Raw genomic sequence first — 12327 nt, 5'->3', positions numbered from 1 at the left:
TTGAGCTGTGCCCAGTGGGTGCCTATGTTTGAGTTGTTGTTATACAACACTCTCTTTGGCCCTAGATTGACTTGGCTTTGAGCCGATCAAGAGGTGTGACTATGGTTCGAATACGACCAAGCCCCGAAGTGATGCTGTGGCATTGCGCCGATCAAGAGGTGTAGCTATGGTTCGGATACGACCAAGCCCCCAAGTGATGTAACATAAAGCTTTGAGAAGCTAAATCGAGGGGTAAACCGTATGCCGCTTTATAAATAGAAGCTCCATGTAACCACACATGATGTAAGAAAAACAACAGATACCCCGCTTTAGTTGAGGTTCCGGTTTATTATATTGATCATAATATATACATTGTCATAATATGTACATAAGCAGAGCCTATGGCACAAGTATAGTAGGGCCGAAGATGAGCAATATTCCACAGCCGGTTGGGCTCCTCCTCCGACTTACGTGAGTCTTTGCGCTCTCGAACATCGATTAGGTAGTATGCCCCGTTGTGTAGATTCTTGCTGACCACAAAGGGTCCTTCCCAAGGGGGGGATAACTTGTGCATATCTGTCTGATCCTGGATGAGCGGAAGCACCAAATCGCCTTCCTGAAAGGTTCGGGTTCTAACCCGGCGGCTATGATAACAACGCAGATCTTGCTGATAAATCGCCGAACGGGCTGCCGCCATATCACGCTCCTCATCTAACAGGTCAAGAGCTTCCTGTCGTGCCTTCTCGTTGTCAGCTTCAACATATGCCGCTACACGAGGTGAGTCATGACGGATGTCACTAGGAAGAACCGCTCCCGCTCCATAAACTATGAACAACGGTGTGTATCCTATCGATCTGTTGGGTGTGGTATTGATGCTCCATAACACAAAATGCAACTCCTCAACCCAACAACCCGGCGTCCGTTGCAAAGGAACCATAAGCCGGGGTTTGATGCCTCTCAAGATATCTTGATTGACCCTCTCCGCTTGACCATTGGACTGGGGGTGAGCCACTGATGACACGTTAAGCCGGATGTGCTCACATTGACAGAACTCCTTCATGGCACCCTTTGACAGATTGGTACCATTGTCTGTTATAATGCTGTGTGGAAAGCCAAACCGGAAGATCACCTTTTTGATGAATTGAACCGCCATAGCCGCATCACACTTACTAACTGGCTCTGCCTCCACCAACTTCGTGAACTTATCAACCGCCACCAAAAGGTGGGTCTTCTTGTCCTTGGATCTCTTGAAAGGCCCAACCATATCCAGCCCCCAAGTTGCAAACGGCCAGGTGATTGGAATCATCCGCAATTCTTGAGCCGGTACATGAGCGCGCCTTGAGAATTTCTGACAGCCATCACATCTTTTGACCAAGTCCTCAGCATCAGCATGAGCTGTCAACCAATAGAAACCGTGACGAAACGCCTTAGCCACCAAAGACTTTGAACCGGCATGGTGACCACAATCTCCTTCGTGGATCTCACGCAAAATTTCACGGCCTTCTTCAGGAGACACACAGCGTTGAAACGCCCCTGTCACACTGCAATGATGTAACTCTCCATTGATAATAGTCATGGACATGGACCGCCGGATTATCTGCTTGGCCAAAGTCTCATCCTCTGGTAACTCGCCCCGGTTCATATACGCCAGATATGGAACCGTCCAATCCGGGATAACATGAAGAGCCGCCACCCACTGAGCTTTCGGATCAGGAATAGCCAAATCCTCTTCACCAGGGAGCTTGACGGACGGATTATGCAGAACATCCAGGAAGACATTAGGTGGAACCGGTTTACGTTGGGAACCCAGGCGGCTTAAAGCGTCCGCCGCTTCATTCTTCCGCCGGTCCACATGATCCACCTGATAACCTTTAAAGTGACCTGCAACAATATCCACCTCACGACGATTGCTGCCATGAGTGGGTCCTTGGAATCCCAAGTGTCGGACACTTGTTGCGCCACCAGATCCGAGTCACCGAAGCACTTAACTCGGGTCAGGTTCATCTCCTTAGCCATCCGAAGACCATGGAGCAAAGCCTCATATTCAGCTGCATTGTTAGTGCAAGGGAACATTAAACGGAGAACATAACAAAACTTATCACCTCGTGGGGAAGTAAATACGTCTCCAGCCCCCGAGCCCTCCAATTGCCTGGACCCATCAAAATGAGTAGTCCAATAAGTATGATCCGGCTTCTCTTCTGGCGCTTGTAGTTCTGTTCAATCATTGATGAAATCCACAAGTGCCTGAGATTTGATCGCCGTTCGTGGTATGTATTTCAACCCGTGAGGCCCGAGCTCGATAGCCCACTTAGCAATCCGGCCAGTTGCTTCCCTGTTCTGGATTATATCCCCCAAAGGAGCAGAGCTGACCACCGTGATGGGATGACCTTGGAAATACTGCTTAAGCTTCCGGCTTGCCATAAAAACTCCATACACCAATTTCTGCCAATGCGGGTACCTCTGCTTGGACTCAATAAGTACCTCACTGATATAGTAAACCGGCCTCTGAACCGGATATTCCTTTCCGGCCTCCTTGCGCTCCACCACAATAGCCACACTAACAGCTCGGGCGTTAGCTGCCACATATAGCAATAATGGCTCTTTGTCAACCGGAGCCGCGAGAACCCGTGGATTAGCTAGCTGCCGCTTTAAGTCCTCAAATGCTTCATTAGCGGCGTCACTCCAGACGAAGTTATCCGTTTTCTTCAGCATCTGATACAAAGGGATGGCCTTCTCGCCAAGGCGGCTGATAAACCGGCTCAACGCGGCAATCCGGCCTGCCAGGCGTTGAACATCATTGATACACTTCGGTTTGGCCAAGGAGGTGATGGCTTTGATCTTTTCCGGATTAGCTTCAATGCCCCTGTTAGACACCAAAAAACCCAAGAGTTTGCCTGCAGGTACACCAAAGACGCACTTGGCTGGATTAAGCATCATTTTATAAACCCGCAGGTTATCAAAGGTTTCCTTCAAGTCATCAATCAATGTCTCCTTTTGCCTTGTTTTCACCACAATATCATCCACATAGGCGTGAACATTGCGGCCGGTTTATTTATGAAGACAATTCTTCACACACCGTTGATAAGTCGCCTGGGCACTCTTGAGCCCAAAGGGCATGGACACATAGCAGAAGGCCCCAAAGGGAGTTATGAAGGCTGTCTTCTCCTGGTCCTTAACTGCCATTTTGATCTGATGATAACCAGAATATGCATCCAAAAAGCTTAAATGCTCGCAACCCGCCGTAGCATCAATAATTTGATCAATACGGGGGAGCGCAAAAGGATCTGCTGGACAAGCTTTATTGAGATCTGTGTAATCCACACACATACGCCAAGTGTCGTTCTTCTTAAGGACCAGCACCGGATTAGCCAACCATTCAGGATGAAATACTTCAACGATAAATCCAGCCGCCAAGAGCCTGGCTACTTCTTCTCCAATAGCCTTGCGTCTTTCTTCATTGAACCGGCAGAGAAACTGCTTGACCGGTTTATAATTGGGATCAACATTGAGAGTGTGCTCAGCGAGTTCTCTCGGTACACCTGGCATGTCAGAAGGCTTCCACGCAAAGATGTCCCGATTCTCACGGATGAACTCGATGAGCGCGCTTTCCTAGTTCGGATCCAAATTAGCGCTGATGCTAAACTGCTTGGACGAATCGCCGGGCACGAAGTCAACAAGTTTAGTCTCATCAGCCGATTTAAACTTCAGGGCCGGATCATGCTCTGTAGTTGGTTTCTTCAATGAAGGCATATCTGCCAGATCAACGTTGTCTTTGTAAAACTTCAACTCTTCTATTGCACAAACCGACTCAGCATAAGCCGCATCACCCTCTTCACACTCCAGAGCGATCTTGCGGCTCCCATGCACTGTAATAGTTCCCTTGTGACCCGACATCTTGAGCTGCAGATAGACATAACAAGGTCGTGCCATAAACTTAGCATAAGCTGGCCGTCCAAACAGGGCATGATATGGGCTTTCGATTTTCACCACTTCAAAGGTCAAAGTTTCTGATCTCGAGTCATGCTCATCTCCAAAAGCCACCTCTAGAGCTATTTTACCAACAGGATATGCTGATTTACCGGGCACCACACCATGGAACACCGTATTGGACGGTTTAAGATTTTTATCTGTTAACCCCATGCGACGGAAAGTTTCATAATAAAGGATATTGATACTAATCACTCCATCCATGAGTACCTTGGTGAACTTATATCCTCCCACCTGAGGTGCCACCACCAACGCCAGATGACCCGGATTGTCAACCCGGGGCGGATGATCTTCTCTACTCCACACAATCGGCTGCTCGGACCAGCGCAAATAACGGGGCACCGCCGGTTCAACGGAACTCACTGCCCTTTTATGAAGCTTCTGATCGCGCTTGTCCAGGCTAGTGGTGAAGACATGATATTGCCCACTATTCAACTGCTTCGGGCTGCTCTGATAACCCGACTGCTGCTGTTGCTGCTGATTGCCCTGATGATTATAACCACCTTGGTTGCCCTGATTACCTTGATTGTTATGTCCACCCTGATTACCGTGGAATCCTGAACCGGAATTTCCTCCGCCATAACCCGGCCCATGAGATCCGGGGCCTGAACCGCCACCCGGTCCATGATCATACCGAAAGAGATCAAAAATTTTGAACTCCTGCATTATATAACAATCCTTCCAGAGGTGCGTGGATGGTACTTCCTTTGTTCCGTGTTTCGGGCAAGGCTGGTTCAACAGATAAGACAAACGATCCGGGTTGGGACTTGGCCCTCCACCGCGCTGGGGCGGTTTACCCTTACGCCGCTGGCCCTTGTCATGTGTGTTGGTATTAGCCACAAAGTCTAAACTGTGGTCCGCCTTACGCTTGCCGCCGTTTCCATGACCCACCGAGTTGTGGTGCTGCCCCTTGGCATTGCCGCTCTTTTTCCCTTCCCTGTCTTATCATCGCCAGACTCGGGATCCTTGGTACTATCAGAGTCGGCATACTTCACCAGAGCGGCCATGAGAGTTCCCACGTCATTACAATGACGTTTGAGCCGTCCCAATTTCAACTTCAGGGGTTCAAACAGGCAATTGCCTTCCAATGTTAAAACTGCGGTATCAGCGTTGATGCGGTCCGATGAATGCAAAATCTCTGAAACCCGGCGCACCCAACGGGTTGTTGACTCTCCTTCTTCCTGGACACAGGCAGCTAAGTCCACAATCGACATGGGCTGCTTGCATGTATCCTTGAAATTCTGGATAAACCGGGCCCTCAACTCGGCCCATGACCTGATAGAATTAGCTGGTAAGCTCTTCAGCCAAGTGCGGGCCGTCCCTTCTAACATCATGGTGAAGTATTTCGCACATGCCGCATCGTGCACATCCAGCATCTCCATGGCCATCTCATAGCTTTTGACCCATGTCTCAGGGGACAAATCGGCGATGTAATTCGGCACCTTGCGTGGGCCTTTGAAATCCTTGGGCAGGCGCACATTGCGCAACGCTGGGACGAGACACGGTACTCCCAAAGAACTAGAAGTAACTCCTGGTTCCACTGACGTGGTTGGACGAACCGGAGTAAGCTGACGGGCTTCATGCTGCGCCGCTAACTCGGCCTCTCTACGTGCCCGAGCCCGGTCCACCACCTCCTGAGCATCACCAGCACCACCCGCCGGGTTATTGCCACGGGGTGGATCACGGTTCCGCGCGTTGCTTGACACTGCCGGTTCATCCATACGCCTGCTGTAACTCCGGCTTGGGCGGGGAGTGGAATGGATCCGATCGCGACTGTACGAATAAGCCTCCTGCTGAACCAAAGCTGTCTGAAAAAGCTCCCTAACCCGACGCGTCTCGACCGCCGCCGGAGACTCGCCTTCGATCGGAATGGCCGCCAGCCGTGAAGCGGCAACGACAATGTTGTCCATCGGGTTAGAGTAATGACCCGATGGTGTTGGGACATGCTGTGTGACAATGTTGTTCTGTCGAGGCGGATCCACCAAACGTAGCTGAACCGGCGCCCTCGCTCCAGGTGCCTCCGCCCGATTTACACTGGCGGATTACTGGTCCCCGCTCCTGGGGTGTTAAAGAGGTTCCTAGCTTCATAAACCGGCGGCAGGCGAGATCGGTACCTCCTCTTTAGGACATCATTCGACGCACTCTGATCTAGCATAAGTCGATACGCCTGTGCATCCAATGCGGCCCGCTCTGCAGCCATCCTGGAATCCTCAGCTGCCAAGTCGGCTTTGGCCTGGGTGATCTGATCCTTCACTTTTGCAATTTCTGCATTGTGTGCATCTTGATCCGCCGGGTTAACCTCTGCCATCAGCATCGCCAAAGCGTCAAACAAATCAGATAGAACCTGAGCCGGCGGTCGCACAGGGCCTCCTGCCCCGGCCGCTGTCGCTGTTGTTGATCCGGAATCATCGCCGCCGCGGTCGAAGAGTGGAGCGCTGGTTGTGTACCAGCCATGAAGATCGCAACCCGGTTTGGCAGATCCAAGGGGTCCGGAATACTGTCGCCATTGGAGCAGCCCTCAATCCGGCCATCTTGCAACTGATACAGCGACTCGGTTTCTCCGGTTGATGACTCGTCGCCGGAATAAATGACGGTTTCACCACCAGATTCCGATCTATCCTCAGATTCCCCTCCGTGGATGACTCCCACGAAGGCACGCTTCATGACAGGCTTGACCCGGGCAGATCTCACACGCTGAGCCGTTTCGACGAGGTCGGTGCAGATGTCCGGCTCAGGGCCCGGTTCGCCGATCTTGCCAATGAAAATGTGTATGCCACCAAATGGGACCCGGTACCCGTACTCGATCGAGCTGGCCTCAGGGCCCCAGTCTGCATCGTCGATGTAGAGCTTGCCGCGACGACTCTTGGCCATCCGGCCCAGAGTGTAGCCCTTGAGTCCTTCGAAGTTGCCCTCTAAGAATTCGAAACCATCGTGCGATAGCCCCACGGTGGGCGCCAACTGTCGTGGTTTTGTCACGGCAGATGTCCAAGAGAAAGGACTTAGTCATGGAGCCATCGCTACGGGTTAACTTAAAGGGGTTAAAGCGGACAAGGGATGCAAGAGAGTTTATACTGGTTCGGCCCCTTCCGGTGAAGGTAAAAGCCTACGATCCAGTTGTTGTGGGATTGCTTGGGTTTCGATGACCAGGGAGCGAATACGCTTTGCCTGAGTCTCGAGTTGTTGTCTGTTGTCCTTGAACCGCCGCCGGGTCGTCCCCTTATATACATGGGTTGATGCCTGTCGGTTTACAGAATCCCGAGGCCGGCTCATAAACGTGTCCGGCTCGGTCTTTGCTCTTTCTATCTTACAATACAAGCTTACATATCAATGTCGGTTTATGTCTACAGGCCTTAAACCGGCTTTGGGCCCTGGGCCTTCATAAAGCGTCACCGTCTGTCTTCATGGGCTTCAGATATAATGAACTGCTTATGGGGTTAACCCGGCCTCTCCTGGCCGGTTTACGCCCAGGGGTAATATCCCCAACAATTACTGTCCTTCGAGTCTTCGTTTACGGCCTGTTCATTAGGGCTAACTCGCCCGTCTTCCCATTCATCATGTTTGGAGGTTGGCTCAACGGGGTCTTCATTGTCTTCGGCATCGTCTGGAGTATTATTTTCTCCTGTGCCGGTATTGCTATTTTTCCTACGGCGTGATTTAGAATGGCGCCGCTGACGCCGGTGCTTTGGCTGTATCTCAGGAGGTTTATCCTCGACTGGGTCTTCTTTGTCGTCGCTGTTATTCTCTTTGGGTGTATCCACCATATACACATCATACGAGGAAGTGGCCGTCCAGCGTCCGGTAAACGGCGGGTTTTGGGCCTCTTCTTCTCTGGCATCATCGTCCATACCGTCGATGTCTTCGGAGCCATAATCGATCATGTTGGTTAAGTCCTCGACAGTGGCTATGAAGTGGGAGGTGGGTGGGAAGCGAAATTCCCCGTCATCAACCCCTAGTTCAAACCAGATATAATTCGGTTGTGAGTCCACTCCTAAGGAGAGGGTTTTCAAGGAGTTGAGCACGTCGCCTAAAGGCGAGTGCCGGAAGATATCCGCGGTGCTGAATCCGACGCCCGGGGCCTGATCGGGCTCGACGGATGCGGACGCGCGTGGTTCGGAACCTGTGGCCAGAGACAAATCCGAGGTTCCAGTGACATAGTTCATGCTCGAGGTTGGGTTTGTGTGCGGCTCCAGCGCTGCTAAGTCTGCAGCTCCCGTGGCGGGGTTGAGCTTCCCGTCCTCGGATGGCGCAATCTGCTCCGGATCTAAGGCAGAACACTTACAGGTGCTATCTCCTGGGTATGGTCCGATGACAGATCTAGGTCATGCTCATCGCGGTGGCAGGGAGCGGCTGCCATGGGCTCGAACCTGTCGAAGATCAAGTCTCCGCGGATATCAACAACGTAATTCAAGCTTCCAAATCTGACTTGATGGCCAGGGGCGTAGCTGTCAATCTGCTCTAGATGTCCAAGCGAGTTGGCCCGCAGTGCGAAGCCGCCGAATACGAAGATCTGTCCGGGGAGAAAACTTCCCCCTGGACAGCATTGTTGTAGATGATTGACATGGCCATCGACCCTCTTGAAGATGACGCAGCGGAACTCTCAATGAAAGCACCAATGTCGGTGTCAAAACCGGTGGATCTCAAGTAGGGGGTCCCGAACTGTGCGTCTAAGGTCGATGGTAACAGGAGACATGGGACACAATGTTTACCGAGGTTCGGGCCCTCTCTATGGAGGTAATACCCTACTTCCTGCTTGATTGATCTTGATGAATATGAGTATTACAAGAGTTGATCTACCACGAGATCGTAATGGCTAAAACCCTAGAAGTCTAGCCTGTATGATTATGATTGTCCCTGTGGACTAAACCTCCCATTTATATAGACATCGGAGGGGACTAGGGTTGTACAAAGTCGAAAACAGAGAAAGGAATCTTCATGTCCGGACGCCAAGCTTGCCTTCCATGCCAAGGAGAGTCCCATCCGGACACGGGTGAGAGTCTTCGGTCTTGTATCTTCACAGCCCATCAGTCCGGCCCATGTCCAATAGGCCGGATGCCCGAGGACCCCTTAGTCCAGGACCCCCTCAGTACGGCGGTAGCATTATAAGATGACCCCTCACTAAATTTCAAGGTATAAGTGTTCTGCCTGGGTATGCACCGTTGCTATAGTTCGTCGTGCCAAGACACCACGTGATGATCGGGTGTGATAAGCTCTACGTTCACATACAACGGGTGCAAGACAGTTTTGCACATGCAGAATACTCGGGTTAAACTTGACGAGCCTAGCATATGCAGATATGGCCTCGGAACACTGAGACCGAAAGGTCGAACGTGAATCATAGAGTAGATATGATCAACATAGTGATGTTCACCATTGAAAACTACTCCATCTCACGTGATGATCGGACATGGTTTAGTTGATATGGATTATGTGATCATTTAGATTACTAGAGGGATGTCTATCTAAGTGGGAGTTCTTAAGTAATATGATTAATTGAACTTTAATTTATCATGAACTTAGTACTTGATAGTTTTTGCATATCTATGTTGTTGTAGATCAATGGCCCGTGCTACCGTTCCCTTGAATTTTAATGCGTTCCTAGAGAAAGCTAAGTTGAAAGATGATGGTAGCAACTACACGGACTGGGTCCGTAACTTGAGGATTATCCTCATTGCTGCACAGAAGAACTACGTCCTTGAAGCACCGCTAGGTGCAAGGCCCGCTGCAGGAGCAACTCCGGACGTTATGAATGTCTGGCAAACTAAAGCTGATGACTACTCGATAGTTCAGTGTGCCATGCTTTACGGCTTAGAATCGGGACTTCAAAGACGTTTTGAACGTCATGGAGCATATGAGATGTTCCAAGAGTTGAATTTAATATTCCAAGCAAATGCCCGAGTTGAGAGATATGAAGTCTGCAACAAGTTCTATAGCTGCAAGATGGAGGAGAATAGTTCTGTCAGTGAACATATACTCAAAATGTCTGGGTACCATAACCACTTGACTCAGCTGGGAGTTAATCTTCCTGATGATAGTGTCATTGACAAAGTTCTTTAATCACTGCCACCAAGCTATAAAGGCTTTGTGATGAACTATAATATGTAAGGGGTGGAAAAGACAATTCCCGAGCTCTTCGTGATGCTAAAGGTCGTGGAGGTAGAAATCAAGAAGGAGCATCAAGTGTTGATGGTTAACAAGACCACTAGTTTCAAGAAAAAGGGCAAAGGGAAGAAGGGGAACTTCAACAAGAACAGCAAGCAAGTTGCTGCTCAAGGGAAGAAGCCAAAGTCGGGACCTAAGCCTGAAACTGAGTGCTTCTACTGCAAAGGGACTAGTCATTGGAAGCGGAACTGCCCCAAGTATTTGGAGGATAAGAATGACTGGTTCTGTTGCTCATATTTGCAACTCGAAACAGGGGTTACGGATTAAACGAAGATTGGCTAAGGACGAGGTGACGATGCGCGTGGGAAATGGTTCCAAAGTCGATGTGATCGACGTCGGCACGCTACCTCTACATCTACCTTCGGGATTAGTTTTAGACCTGAATAATTGTTATTTGGTGCCAGCGTTAAGCACGAACATTATATTTGGATCTTGTTTGATGCGAGATGGTTATTCATTTAAATCAGAGAATAATGGTTGTTCTATTTATATGAGTAATATATTTTATGGTCATGCACCCTGGATGAGTGGTCTATTTTTGTTGAATCTCGATTGTAGTGATACACATATTCATAATATTGAAGCCAAAAGATGCAAAGTTAATAATGATACTGCACCTTATTTGTGGCACTGCCGTTTAGGTCATTGGTGTAAAGCGCATGAAGAAACTCCATGTTGATGGGCTTTTGGAATGACTTGATGCTTGCGAACCATGCCTCATGGGCAAGATGACTAAGACTCCGTTCTCCGGAACAATGGAGCGAGCCACTGACTTATTGGAAATAATACATACTGATGTATGTGGTCCGATGAGTGTTGAGGCTCGCGGCGGGTATCGTTATTTTCTGACCTTCACAGATGATATGAGCAGATATGGGTATATCTACTTAATGAAACATAAGTCTGAAACATTTAAAAAGTTCAAAGAATTTTAGAGTGAAGTGGAAAATCATCGTAACAAGAAAATAAAATTTCTACGATCTGATCATGGAGGTGAATATTTGAGTTATGAGTTTGGTCTTCATTTAAAACAATGTGGAATAGCTTCACAACTCACGCCACCTGGAACACCACAGCGTAATGGTGTGTCCAAAAGTCGTAACCGTACTTTATTAGATATGGTGCGATCTATGATGTCTCTTACCGATTTACCGCTATCGTTTTGGGGTTATGCTTTAGAGACGGCTGCATTCACGTTAAATAGGGCACCATCTAAAACCGTTGAGACGACACCATATGAACTGTGGTTTGGCAAGAAACCTAAGATGTCATTTCTTAAAGTTTGGGGCTGCGATGCTTATGTGAAAAAACTTTAACCTGATAAGCTCGAACCCAAATCGGAGAAATGTGTCTTCATAGGATACCCAAAGGAAACTGTTGGGTACACCTTCTATCACAGATCCGAAGGCAAGATATTCGTTGCTAAGATTGGATCCTTTCTAGAGAAGGAGCTTCTCTCGAAAGAAGTGAGTGGGAGGAAAGTAGAACTTGATGAGGTAATTGTACCTTCTCCCGAATTGGAAAGTAGTTCATCACAGAAATCAGTTCTAGTGATTCCTGCACCAATTAAGAGGAAGCTAATGATGATGATCATGAAACTTCAGATCAAGTTACTACCAAACCTCATAGGTCAACCAGAGTACGGTCCGCACCAGAGTGGTACGGTAATCCTGTTCTGGAAGTCATGTTACTAACTAGACCATGACGAACCTACGAACTATGAGGAAGCAATGATGAGCCCAGATTCCGCGAAATGGCTTGAGGCCATGAAATCTGAGATGGGATCCATGTATGAGAACAAAGTGTGGACTTTGGTTGACTTGCCCGATGATTGGCAAGCCATAGAGAATAAATGGATCTTCAAGAAGAAGACTGACGCTGACGGTAATGTTACCGTCTACAAAGCTCGACTTGTTGTGAAAGGTTTTTGACAAGTTCAAGGAGTTGACTATGATGAGACCTTCTCACCCGTAGCGATGCTTAAGTCTTTCCGAATCATGTTAGCAATTGCCGCATTTTATGATTATGAAATTTGGCAAATGGATGTCAAAGCTGCATTCCTTAATGGATATCTTAAAGAAGAGTTGTATATGATGCAACCAGAAGGTTTTGTCGATCCTAAAGGTGTTAACAAAGTGTGCAAGCTCCAGCGATCCATTTATGGACTAGTGCAAGCCTCTTGGAGTTGGAATATATGCTTTG

The sequence above is a fragment of the Aegilops tauschii genome, chromosome 2 (assembly GCF_002575655.3).
Source record: "Aegilops tauschii subsp. strangulata cultivar AL8/78 chromosome 2, Aet v6.0, whole genome shotgun sequence".
Lineage (NCBI taxonomy): Eukaryota > Viridiplantae > Streptophyta > Magnoliopsida > Poales > Poaceae > Aegilops > Aegilops tauschii.
Note: the sequence above shows the minus strand (reverse complement) of the source record.